Raw genomic sequence first — 14,503 nt, forward strand, 5'->3', positions numbered from 1 at the left:
TAGATGATATTTAAACATTTGAATACAAGGTCAGTAAACCATCAGAAATCATTTTCAGTGGAAATATTCATCATAAATGCAAATTACGAATGAATTAAAATATAATGTTTGCAGATGTGGTCAACCATTCATAGGTCCGTTAGGTGTTGGTAGTTATTAATATGTATCCAAAGACCTTTCACAAAAAGCGGTTGAACAATGAAGTGCTTGAGTACTGAACAGACACCTAACAAAACTGGTGCATGTATGAATGACTACAATAGAAACACCAGGGCATATTTCATATATACTGCTTGAAATTTTATCACCCCTCCAACAATTTTTGGTTTAACATCAAAGTGACTAAATGCGTGACGCACTGTTTCTCATAAATACTATAATGCTTTTTCTTTTAGATTACTGATCTTTCTGTTACATTTAGAAACTGTTCGTTCACGAAGATTGTATGTTCACTGTAATACACACACAAGCAATCATCTTGTTTATAACTGGATCATTTTGTTTATTGTCAAGGTTATCAATTTTCTTTCATATTGCTCTTGGTATTATGTAGATGTTATTTTCGAAATAATTACTTTACAACATAAAATGCAAACTTTCAGATGTGTTATGTTTTCCCTAAAAAGAACACTAACTTCTACAGAATGGAAGTGATCATTTTGTATTGTTGTTTGCTACTATACAATACGTTAATGCATTCCGTTATTGATGTGAACCTCACGTAAATATTTTGCATCTTTACAGTATGAATATTTGAACTGTTTCTGTATCAATATACCATGTAGACGTAATTTTTTAACAATAGAAAACGAAATACAAATGCAATTATGAGATGGATTTAAGTATGAAAGTGAATATAAAAAATGTTTCAAATGGCTCTGAGCACTATGGGACTTAACATCGGAGGTCATCAGTCCCCTAGAACTTAGAACTACTTAAACCTAACTAACCTAAGGACGTCCTACACATCCATGCCCAGGGCAGGATTCGAACCTGCGACCGTAGCGGTCGCGCGGTTACAGACTGAAGCGCCTAGAACTGCTCGGCCACACAGGCTGGCAAACTGAATATAAGTTACGTTTTCTTCCTACTGAAATTGACCCCGAAGATGATGTTCATGCAGAAGCTATTGAATGTGCTGGACATGAGCAGTCTGCTGAAAAATCTTCGGACACTGCAAAAAAAAAAAAAAGCCTAGCTGAATGTGTGGTTCAAAGAAGAAATTGATTTTTGTTGAAGCATGAAACCTATTTACGTAAGTTCGTAGGCTTCCACGCCCAGCATAATTTTGAATAAAACAGTTTTGGGTATTACACTGCGTCATTGTGAAACACTAATACAACTAAATTTCCAACGTTTTGGCTGACTTGCTGCCGTACTCTTCCTCGCCGTTAACTGCTGAATGCTGGTGAATGTCTTTCCCTATATGCTGTATACTGTCTTTTTCGATTATCTGGTGATTACCGACGTAACATATCTGGGATGTCATTGGGTAATTGGAAGAGAGATTGCTGTGGAGAGGATCCGCTGTACGGTAGGCTATTGCCTCTGCTACTCTGGTGGTTCACTGGAAGGCAACTGTAGTGAGTGGTAGGAAATAGCCGTATTGGTAGGCTGTTGCCCTTGCCACACTAGTAAGCGATTCATTGGCGACTCTCGTTGGTGATTGGTTGGCAGTAGCTAATCGGCAGCTTGAAACCAGACGTTAGAGTTTTCCTGCAGCGAAGCGTTAAGGCCGCTTAAGGCCGCACTGCATTTCTGTCTTGGCTGCTGTTTACGAGGTTAAGAAAAGGTCAGGTGGTGTTGCTGGCTGGCGAACACACGCGGTCCGCCAAGCTGGAATCGTTAGCACCCAGGCCGTAGGTAACTTGTAGCCATCCTCCCTGTTAATGCTATTCGGGCGTTTGATTATTTCAATAGCCTCTCTTAGTTTTCATTGCTGCACCCACGGCTGCCGAGCAAAAACGAAAGGTTCTAGAAAATTGATTAGAACGGCCACATTCCTGGTGGTGTTCAGATACTGCTGATTTGTTATTCTGTCCCAGTCGTACATGACGTTCATTCTGCGACACGCGAGCTGTAACGTATCCTCCAGTTTCATCAACACAGACCTCGCCGCATTCACACCGAAGTTCAAAGACGTCTGCAGTGTGAAGAGCATCCATGGGATCTTTAGTGGGTCTCAACAGATCTCGGACATTGCTGCCATTCTGGAATATGGGTTTGATTCTTCCGCGACACAGAACCTTACGTAACTGTCAATTACGCCCCTCAGCCGGCCGCGGTGGTCTCGCGGTTAAGGCGCTCAGTCCGGAACCGCGCGACTGCTACGGTCGCAGGTTCGAATCCTGCCTCGGGTATGGATGTGTGTGATGTCCTTAGGTTAGTTAGGTTTAAGTAGTTCTAAGTTCTAGGGGACTGATGACCACAGATGTTAAGTCCCATAGTGCTCAGAGCCATTTGAACCATTTGAACCATTACGCCCCTCACATAAGGTAAACTAACATCATGACGAGCTCCTTCTGTAACTCTGTCTGTGCTACGTACGCTGACAGCCCAAGCTTACCGGGTTAGTAACGTTAACCACCTACAACATGAACGGAACGGGCTCAAGACAACATTCCGTGCTGATGGATACATGACAGACTACACCGAGCTATGAGGTACAGCGAAGACAAAGCAGACAAAAGTATAGAGGAAGCTCCTTCTATTCATCGCCTACCTTATGTGACAGAGTGCCTACCATCTAGGCAATGTTCTGTTTCGTGGAGGGATCAAACCTGTATTCCAGAGTGGCCGCAAGATCCAAGGTCTGTTGAGGCCCACTAAGATTCCCTGGATACTCTCCACACTGCAGTCGGATACGAACTTGGTGTGAATGCTACGAAGTCGACGTTGGGTAAATTAGGAGACCAATTAGCACTCGCATGTCGGAACATGGACGTTCTGTACGACTCGCAGCTGTAGCTGAACTCCACAAGGATTATGGCTGTTCTATCAGTTCTCTAGAACCTCAAGTGCTTGCTCGGCAGCAGCGGATGCACCAGCGAAGAATAAGAGAGGCCACTGATAGAATCGAACGCCGTAACTGCATGAATAAGGATAACGGTTACAAGTTACCCATAATCTGGCCCGGCGGACCTCATGTGTTCGCCAACCAGCAACGTAACCTGAGCTGGGTTTAACAGCAAAAACAGCAGCCATGAGTAAGAGCGATGCTGTCAAAGCGCTTCACTGCAGGAAAATATTACCCCTGGTTTCAAGCTGCCGATTTGCTACTGTCTACCCGTCACCAGCGAGAGCCGCCTACCAACTGCTTACTAGAGTGTCACAGGTAATGGCCTGCCGATACGGCTATTCCCTACCACTCACCTCTACAGTTGCCTTCCAGTCAGCCACCAGAGTAGCATAGGCAATAGTTTACCGTACAAACATCCTCCTCCGTAGTAACCTTTCCTCAAATTGTCCATGACATCCCAAACATGTGACGTCTGTAGCTATTTGATAACCGAAATAGGCAGTACATACAGGGAAAACATTCACCAGTATTCAGCAGTTAACCGCCCGAAAGAGGACCACAGAAAGTCGGTCGAAACGTTGTCAATTTAGTTACTTTTGTGTTTTATAATGACGAAGCGTAATACCCAAAAATATTTTGTATATGTGGTGTCTGTTCTTTATTCAAGTTACGAAACATATTGTTAGGAGAGGTCATCCATTTGCTGACAACAAAAATTATTTGTTATGAACACCCTTACATCATCGTTTGAATCAGTCATCAGTTCAAAATACAAGGTCTGTCCGATATGGCTGCATTGAAGAGACAGGGAAACCTTATAGGAAACTGTATTGCCCTCATCATGGCAGCAACAAGTGTCAAAAGTGGGGAAATAATGAATGAATGATTTTTGGCAAAAATATTTGTTGTTATCCCTTAACAGTCTCTCCGTCATTTTTAAAGTAAAGCAATTCAGTTCCATACGAAAGATGAGTACGTACGGAAACTGCGGAGTAAGTACTAGTTCAAATGGCTCTGAGCACTATGCGACTTAACTTCTGAGGTCATCAGTCGCCTAGAACTTAGGACTACTTAAACCTAACTAGCCTAAGGACATCACACACATCCATGCCCGAGGCAGGATTCGAACCTGCGACTGTAGCGGTCGCTCGGTTCCAGACTGTATCGCCTAGAACCGCACGACCACTTCGGCCGGCGGAGTAAGTACTGAAAAATACTATAACTGCAAGACATCATTGCACGCTCCAAAAATCACAACAGTATGCTTCTTAATTTATCTCTAATTATCTGGAAGATGACAAAATACTGTTTCAAAGTGTTATAAAAGGTCTGAAAATTTTCCATTGTATGTTGGTAGCATGCAGTGATTGTGCCACTATTGGAATGCTGTTACGTGGTATCACTTCATAATTACTTGCATGTTTCCACGTGATGATCTATACAATTACTATTAATGTCTAGTAGTTTTGAATCTTACTGTTTCTACAATATGAAGTTGGTAACTGATAAAACTTAATATTTAACATTTCGTTTCAATGTTCAAAAACCTTTGAGATGGGTATGGTACATCAACTGAGTTTTCAATTACACATTCGTTCAAGCAAATATAAATATTGCTAACTTTGTTTTTAATACTTTTAATATTGATGTACGTGATACTAAATAATTTTCAGATTTGTCCGACCGTATAATATTTGGAGCTTTATTTACTTTAATCTCTTTCAGCACTGCCTGTCTGAATGATGAGATTAACCTAAAATTTTTGTGCCCTTTTAAGCCAGCAACAGCTGTATGTCACATTATATAATTCTGCGTTATAAATGTATCAAATAACATCGAAATAACACTAGACGAGAAATCATCTGGAAGGAAATCATAAATGTATATTTAATTACAAAATGATATACCATATTAAATAAAGCATTATGTCCGCAGCATTGAAAAATGGAGGCACGGCCAAAAGGTGTAAATATTTAAGGAAGTTATTAGGACAGGCGGCAAAAGATGTAGGGGGTTTAGAGAAGGCACAGGAAAATGAGATCAGAAATGGAACAAGTCATCTACTAAACAAATTATGAAAGTTTTAACCATTTAGCAGGCGTGCCTACAGTTGTCACATAAGCAGGTCCACGCTGTAAAATTTGCAGCATGGGCATTTTTCAGCAAAAGCAAGCCTAGTGTAATAGTTCACAATTAAGGCATCGATAAGGCATACTAACAGCTTTTGTTGTACCTTTTACAACAGTGCGTCCGCTGGAAGGAGCCTGTATTGTAGAAACTCACCTGAACCATTTTCATTTTGCTGACGACCTTGCACTGTTTGTCTGTACCACAGATTAACTTCTAAACTGAATGGAAAAACTTGACTAAGAAGTTTGAGAGCAGATCTGAAGATCATTTGTAATAAGACTAAAACGGTGTATAATCAACACAATAAAAATAATAAAAATTAACAATGACGTGCTACCAAACATATGTATCTAATTAATATGTGACCTATTAGCAATATTTTTCATAAAACTTTTAATGTTTACTTTCCAAGTAAATCGATTAAAATATGATGCTAATTACAATGTTAAATTGGTATTCCCATGAAGATAAACGTTTTAGTGGGAAAAGTGGAGACGTTCAGATTTCGTGTCTTGAAAAATTTTACCGTAGGCCCCTCGTAGTGGCGGTGTGTGGGGGGAGGGCTCAGCTGGGAAGGAAAACACTCTGTATTTCCTCTGGCAGGACACACTCTGATAAGGGTGAGGCGGCCTACTCTGAGGTGACAAAAGCCATAGGATACTTCCTGATATCGTGTCGGACCTCCGTTTTCCCAGAGTAGACCAGGAACTCAACGTAGCTTGGACTCGACAAGTCATGGTAGTCCCCTTGCAGAAATATAGACCCATGCTGTCTCTACAGCCTCCATAATTGCGGAAGTGTTGCTGGTGCTGGATTTTGTATACGAACTGACCTCGATTAAATTCATACCGGGCGGTGTGGGTAACCAATTCATTTGCTCGAATTGTCCAGAATATTCTTCTTCAAATCACTCGGAACGATTGTGGCGCGGTAACATGGCGCATTGTCATCCATAAAAATTGTATTGTTGTTTGGGAACATGCAGTCCATGAATGGCTGCAAATCGTCTCCAAGTAACCGAACATAACCAGTTCCAGTCAATGATCGGTTTAATTTGACCGGAGGACCCATCCAACCAATGCAAACACAGTACACGCCATTATGGAGCCACTGCCTTCTTGCACAGTGCCTTGTTGATAACTTGACTCTATGGCTTCGTGGAGTCTGCACTACACTTGAACCCTACCATCAGCCCTTAACCAACTGAAATCGGGATTCATCTGACAACGCTACTGTTTTCCAATCGTCTGGGATCCAACTGATACAAGATCCCAGGAAAGGCGCTGCAGGCGATGTCCTGCTGTTAGCAAAGGTTCTCTCGTCGGTCATCTGCTGCTATAGCGAATTAACTCCACATTACTCCAAACTGTCCTAACGGATACGTTCGTCGTACGTCTCACATTGATTTCTGAGAATATTTCATGCTGTGTTATTTGTCTGTTGGCAATGATAACTATATGCATATACCGCTGCCCTCGGTCGTTAAGTGAAGGCCGTGGTGCCGGCCAGTGTGTCCGAACGGTTCTAGGCGCTACAGTCTGGAACCGCATGACCGCTACGGTCGTAGGTTCGAATCCTGCCTCGGGCATGGATGTGTGTGATGTCCTTAGGTTAGTTAGGTTCAAGTAGTTCTAAGTTCTAGGGGACTGATGACCTCAGATGTTAAGTCCCATAGTGCTCAGAGCCATCTGAAGGCCGTCGCCTCTGCTTGTCCGTGGTGAGAGGCAGTGCCTGAAATTTGGCATTCTCGGCACACTCTTGACACTACGGATCTCGGAATATTGAATTCCCAAACTATTTCCGAAATGGAATATCCCATGAGTCTAGCTCCAACTACCACATCGCTTTCAAAGTCTGTTAATTCCCGTCGTGTGGCCAGAATCACGCCGAATATCTTTTCACATGAATCACCTGAGTACAAATCGCTATCCCATGACTTTTGTCAGCTAAGTGTATCCCCTCTTATTACGGTATTACGGCCATGAAAACTAAATAACGCCCAGGCTACAAAAGATCATCTCCACTACTAGAAAACTTTGAACACGGTGATAAATGTTAAAAAATACAAAAAAGAAATGTGATAGTGACATAGAGGTAGGAGATATACTTTAAACTTTAATCGCTTTGGAACAATACTGCATAATAACAACTGGTTTTCTACGTGTGATAAGATAACTCTTGAAGGTATTTTATTTTTTCAGGTGCTGCGGGTTTGAAGAAAAACTTGTACACCACAGGAAGAAGCTTACTATGTAGACTGGTTCATAGAGACAGTCTTTCGAGCACAATATGGAAGAGAATCAAATAAATATTCGGTCTTGTCATTCGGCATTTCCGGAAACGAGTACTGTTTTACACAAAAGGAGGCCAGTCAGACATGAATTTCAGACACCATTGTGAGAAAGGCACAGGAGGCGCTTACAAAGAATTCGTTGAAATCAATATGTACGACAGCCAGACAGTTGTAAATGCCACGACCAACAGTGCACAAAGCCATAGTTCAAGGTTACGTATCTATTCCTATGATTTGCAGTTCTTACGTCGTGAATCACACTAAGGCAGCGATTAGCAGTCTAACAACACTTTATTACATAGTCACAGAACATACAATACAACAATACATTGTTCTAAGAGTAAACAAACAGTCTCTCACTTGCCCGAAGTACATCACTCTGTGACATCCTCCCCACCCTGGTTGACCTCCAAAGGTACGGCCAGCGGCATAGGACGACTAATGATGTGACCTTCTGGTGTCCGGAGTATTATCGTCCTTGCCCTGCCGTCTCTTCCTGGTAGTACCTTTTCTATCCTGGCCTTTTTCCACATACGTCGCGGACGAAGGTCCTCTTGGATCACCACGATGTTGCCAGGGCGAAAGGGGATGACTCGTCCCGATGGGTGTTTAACTTCATGTTAGTTCCGGAGCTCCAATAGGTATTCTTTAACCCACCGGTTCCAAAAACTGTCACAGAGTTGCTGTCTCAGTTGGAATTTCTTTGTTAAATTCGTGCTCGCTGAAGGCTCTGGTCCCGTCGGAATAATCGTAAGTTTTTCTCCCGTCAGAAAATGGGAAGGTGTGAGTGCATCACAATCATCTCCTGGTGTGATGGGCTTGGAGTTCACCGCGGCTTCAATACTGATCAAGGTGGTGTTCAGTTGTTCCTCAGTGAGCTTTGCGAGTCCCAATACCTTCCGTAGGCAACGCTTTATAGTGCCCACCATTCTTTCCCACCATCCTCCCCACCAAGCCGCCCGGTAGACAATGAATTTCCAAGTAATACCGTGGTGGGCGAGGAACTGATAAGTTTTTGTGGTGGTTAATGCCTTCCAAAGTTGGGCTAGTTCCATATTCGTGGCGTGGAATGTTTTCGCGTTATCTGTATATATCGTATGGGGTAGTCCACGTCTTCCGGCGAATCGCTGAAGTGCCATAAGAAACTTGTCCGTTGACTAGTCTGTACAGAGTTCGAGGTGTACAGCTCGTGTGGTAGCACATGTGAAAAGAGTGATATATGACTTGTGCGTTTCCTTCCCCACTTTGATGAATAGTGGGCCAGCAAAGTCTATTCTGGTTACAGCAAAAGGTTTGGCAGGCGAAACTCATTCAGGTGGCAGCGGTGCTTCGACCTGTTGCCCTCGTGGATTCTTCAAGGTCTTGCATGCGAGGCATGAGTGTAGGATTCTTTTGATGGTCTGACGAGCTCTAAGGATCCAAAATTCGGTTCGCAGTTCGGATAGTACAGAACGAACATAAAGGTATGGAGGCGGGTATGTGTCTCTCGAATAATCAATTGTGTGAAGTGGTGGGAACCGTCAAGGAGAACGGGATGTTTTTGTTCCCTATTTAGACTAGTGCACTGCAGTCGACCTCCTAGACGTAACAGTCCATCTTCTAGGAAAGGATTGTATCGTGCGATTTTTGACTCTCTTGGTAGTGGTAAGTTATTCTGAAGTGCATGTAATTCGCTGGGGAAGGAATCTCTCTGGCCCACTCGAATCCAATACATTTTGGCAGCTGATAATTCCGTGGCTGTAAGTTCTCCTGAAGATTTATTCTTCTGACGAATGTTGTGCAGGAAGCGGAGAGTCCATGCTGCGATACGAATGAGCTTCCAGTATGAGCTGAATTTAAGTAAGTTCAAAAGGCTGGTTGGCGTAGATATCGTCAAGACTTGGCTCTGGGTCTTCTTCCTCTTTTCTTCGGGAGGAGGTCGTACCATCGTTGGAGGATCGTTTGGCCAGCATTCAGGAGGGCGTGTAAGCCAAGGCGGCCCATGCCACCAAATATCCAGAGAATTCATTTGGTAGCCGAGAAGTCCACGTGAGATGTGGTCAGCAGGATTGTCTGGTCCTGAGCAGTGTTTCCATTGCGTGGGAGTCGTGTGTGTTTGTATCTCAGTTACACGATTACAAACGAAGGTCTTCCATCTGTTAGTATCACAGCGAATCCAACTTAGTGTTATTGTATAATCCGTCCACAATATCGCATGGGCAATTTTAAAGTCTGTTGCGCGGCAAAAGTAACACAATAGTCTGGTCCCAACTACTGCCGCTAAAAGTTCGAGTCGAGGCAATGTCACCTTCTTAATAGGAGCAAGTCTGTTCTTGATGCAGACTAAATGGGTCACGACGTCATCATCTAAGACACTACGAATGTACAGAGATGCTCCATATGCCTCTTCCGAGGCGTCACAGAATACGTGCAGCTTAGAGTCTCTTCCATGAGTTGTAGCTATCCATCTAGGGACACATATATGTGACAATGAAGGTAAGCTAGATATCCAAGTGCGCCATCGTGCCCCTAAGTCCCAGGGCATAAGTTCATCCCAGCCAATTCCTCGGCACCAGGTGTCCTGGAATATCAATTTAACAACAAGAGAAGCAGGGGAAAACAGTCCGAGTGGGTCATAGAATTTAGCCGTACATTGTAAAAAGAGTCGTTTGGTGGCTGGCTCTTCTGACGACCTTCTGATGATTTCGCTAGGATCGATACAGAAGTAGTCACCTGTAGTGTTCCAGTCTACGCCTAAAACTTGAGTCTGGGTGTGGAGTTCTCGCCCTTCTGCCCTCCAGATAGTTTGGAGTTGTTCACAGTTGGTAGCCCATTTTGATAAGGGAAGACTGATCACTTTCATTAGGGTTACAAGTTCATAGTATATAGTTATCACCAAAATATCACCTGCTACTGAGATCACAAAGTCGTCCATGTATGCAGTCTTGTTTATAAGTGGCGCTACGGTGGGAAATGCTGTCATACACTTGTCGGCAAGTTCTCTTAGTGTTGCAGAAAGTAAAAATGGGCTGCAGCTCAGGCCGAATGGGAGTCTGTTAAAACGGTATTCTGTTAGTTCGTCCGCTAATTTTGAACCAGAAAAATCTGGTCAAGTCTTTGTCCTTTTCGTTCAAGGTTAATTGAAGGGAAGCTTGTGTGATGTCCGCGACGATAGCCGTAGAATATAGTCTGAAACGCAGTAAAATTTCCAGAATCTCTGGTAATAGGTTCGGTCCTACTTCTAATACCTCATTCAGAGAAGGTGCATTGTTTACGTGAGATGAGGCGTCAAAGACTAGTCTCCACTTAGTGGTTCCGTATTTCTCCTTCCTCACTGCATGATGAGGGAGATAAAATAGCTCCTTTCCTGAGAGTGGGGTGGGAGCGATCTCTACTTGCCCCTTCGTAATGTAGTCTAGCATAAGATCGAAATACATTTGCTTAAAGGTCTCTTGACGTTGAAATCTTTCCCTAAGGTGCTTGAATCGTTTTTCCGCGATCGGTCTGTTGCTCGAAAGCGCTGTATGTTGTCTTTTGGGAAGTGTAACCACTGCTCGATGATCCTTTAAAGAGAAAGATGCTCTAATCCCTTCAAGAAGTCTCGTATCCTTGTTCTCCTCAGGTAGATCCTGATCGGCAGTAATCCCTATAGTTTCCAAGTCCTAAAAGCGTCTGAAATCATTGTCCGAGTGCAGAGGAGATCGGTCAGTGTGAGCAAAATTTACCACGGTTACATGCACACAGGCTTGTGACTTGTTACCACGAAGTACCCACCCAAACTAACACTAAGGTTTCAGAGATGCGTATGGGCGAATTGTGCTTCACTATCTTCCAATAAAAATCGCCTCCTACAAGAATCTCCACGGGAAGATCTTCTGTTGAATCGGTTTTCGGATCTGCTAGCGTAATCTTATGGGCATGTGCTAAACTCTTTATATGTTGTGAAACTGAAGGCTGGTGAGAAATAACGTGAGTACTTTCGAAGGCAGTAAGTGGCACTGAAGAATTCTGCCAAAGCCCCTTCATATTAAACTTGTAAGTAGGCTGTTTATGTTTTCTTTATGTAAGTAGGATGTTTAGGTTCTTATATTGGTAACGCCGCCGCCACGTAGCACTCTGTATGAAAATCACTGGCTGTGCTGTGTGCAGTCTGTGGCTAGTTTGCATTGTTGTCTGCCATTGTTGTCATGAACTGCTATAGCTGGATATGAACAGCGCGTAGCGTTGCGCAGTTGGAGGTGAGCCGCCAGCAGTGGTGGATGTGGGGAGAGAGATGGCGGAGTTTTGATAATTTGTAATACTGGATGTCAATTATGAATATTAAGGTAAATACATTGTTTGTTCTCTATTAATATCTTTCATTTGCTAACTATCCCTATCAGTAGTTAGTGCCTTCAGTAGTTTGAATCTTTTATTTAGCTGGCAGTAGTGGCACTCGCTGTACTGCAGTAGTTCGAGTAACGAAGATTTTTGTGAGGTAAGTGATTTCTGAAAGGTATAGTTTAATGTTACTCAGGGCCATTCTTTTGCAGGGATTTTTGATAGTCAGATTGCGTTGCGCTAAAATTATTGTGTGTCAGGTTAAGCACAGTCATGTATAAATTGTTCTAAGGGGACGTTTCATATGTCGACCCTTAGCCTAGGATACTTCACTGGAATCTTCTGATTTTTTCTTGTAGTTTGTGTATTTAGTGTAGCTTTTGTTTATTGCTAGCGCGTAATTGTAGAGAGAATCTCCTTTGTAGTTGCAGTCTTTCATTGTTGTACTGTAAAACAGTTGTGGCATGCATGTAGATTTGCACCAAGTATTTCGCAGCTGCGCTTGTAATTAACTACATATTATTTTCAGTGCTATGTTAATGTGTTCTCTTATTTTTGCTATTCAAATTGTGCTTTTCTGTGTTATCGTGTGAAATATTGTGACAATAATGGCGTGTGAAAAACGTAACACTCGGCTCCAAAGTAAACTGAGAAATGACAGTGAAGACGAAAGCAGTGTGTTGGCCCCACCATGTAATGAATTAACTAATATTCAAAGTAGTAATTTGGTAACTGTGCATAGGGAAATGGAGCGGGCGTCAAACAATGGCGTAGGCAGTGAAACAGGTAGTGAACAGGGAAGCATTATCGATCGATCGGTCGGCAACAGCTCGCCTCAGGAATCCGAAATGATAGGACACAATTTTGCAAATACTGTAGATTCAGGTTTTGCGTCCTCACCGTTTTCTCAAATGAGTCAAGACACACTTTCCGCTTGTCAAAATGTGAATGTTGCCGGTGCAAATTCACTGCCGAAAAGCACTGAGGAACATGTTTCAGACACCAGTGCATTGTTATTACAGTTAATGCAACAAATGGGACAAAGGCTACAAAAGTTAGACACAACGCTTGAACAAAATCAGAAACAAATGGGACAAAATCTTCAAAAGTTAGACACAATGGAACAAAATCAGAGACAAACACAGCAAAAGCTTCAGAAGTTAGACACAATGGAACAAAATCAGAGACAAACACAGCAAAAGCTTCAGAAGTTAGACACCACACTTGAACAAACACGTGAAGATTTAACTACTGAGTTACATAACATCGAATCGAAATGTCAAAAGGTCTGTAATGATGTAAAAACACAAATTTGTGAGCATTTCCAACCTATTTTTTTGCGTCATGAGAATGCGTTACAGAATCACGAAGCAGCCATAAAAGAACTGCAGACTACTGTTCATGAAAATCATGAGACCTTGCAAGCTAAAATGGAATCAGTTGCATCTACCGATTCGGTTACGCAACTTGCAAAAACTCAGGAAAACTTAAAGGACACAGTAGAAAGGCACATGGGGGAAATTAGTTCATTATCAGAGAAAGTAGTTGAACTTTCGGATCAGCTAAATAATTTATCTACGAAGGTAGATGATAATCTGAATGACACAAAACCAGTAGTCTTTAATGACACAGAAGAGTGTGAACAAATTAGGAAATTCAAACAAAATCAGAATCAAATTAATACGCAACACCAAAGAGAAATCCGGGAAGTACAAGATCAGCTGACACAGGTAATACAAGAATTACGTATTTTAGAGGACACTCGCGCTCCAACACGGGAAGAGGAACTTAGAAATACGCAAAGCCACAAAATAATAACACAGGGCATTTCGGTAATTATGAAAGGAATTGGCAAGGTACACCGAATTTTGAGATGGAACCGCCGACACGACGTAACAATGACCGATATGCTACTCGCCGACACGATGATTTTGACTATAAGCTGTTCATTACTACACGTAAATTCAAAACGTTTAAGAATTCTGCCAACGACATTCATCCACAAGCGTGGCTCCATCAATTCTCTCATTGTTTCCCTCCCAACTGGTCATTGGAGCACAGGTTAGAATTTATGTGTGGCTACTTAGAGAATGAACCAGGTGTAAGAATGCGATCGGTCATTCACGATTGTCACAGTGAAGGAGATTTTTATCATGCCTTCCTCTCAGCATATTGGTCTCAAGCTACACAAGACCGAGTAAAACATAGCATCATAATGATGAAACACTTCGAACAATCTGAATTTTCCAGTCTTGTCAAATATTTTGAAGACATGTTGCACAAGAATCAGTACCTGTCAAACCCATACAGCCCCTCAGAACTCATCCGCATTTGCTTAATCAAACTGCCTGAACATTTACGACATATTATTTTAGCAGGACGTTGCAAAGACGACATTGAAGCTTTTTAGGGACTCTTACAAGAATTAGAAATTGACACAGACAGTCACGGGATGCGAAAACAGGAAAACAATCACTACAGGTCACATCCGTCAGAATTCCGTGACGACAGAAACGATAACTGGACGCGACAAGGCTATTCTCACCACACAAATTGTGACCAAAATAGACACCACCCGTATGACAACCGTTGGCAGAGTAGTAATAATTACAGGGAAAGATCACCTCTCCGCAGTAATGACTATCACAGAGACAATCAGAGAAACAGACAATATGGGAACCAAAACAATTATTATCAAGGGAGACAGAATAACTTCAGACGCAACGGTCCAGCACACAGTTACGATTCAGGGAGAAATTCTC

This window comes from Schistocerca cancellata, chromosome 1 (assembly GCF_023864275.1).
Source record: "Schistocerca cancellata isolate TAMUIC-IGC-003103 chromosome 1, iqSchCanc2.1, whole genome shotgun sequence".
Lineage (NCBI taxonomy): Eukaryota > Metazoa > Arthropoda > Insecta > Orthoptera > Acrididae > Schistocerca > Schistocerca cancellata.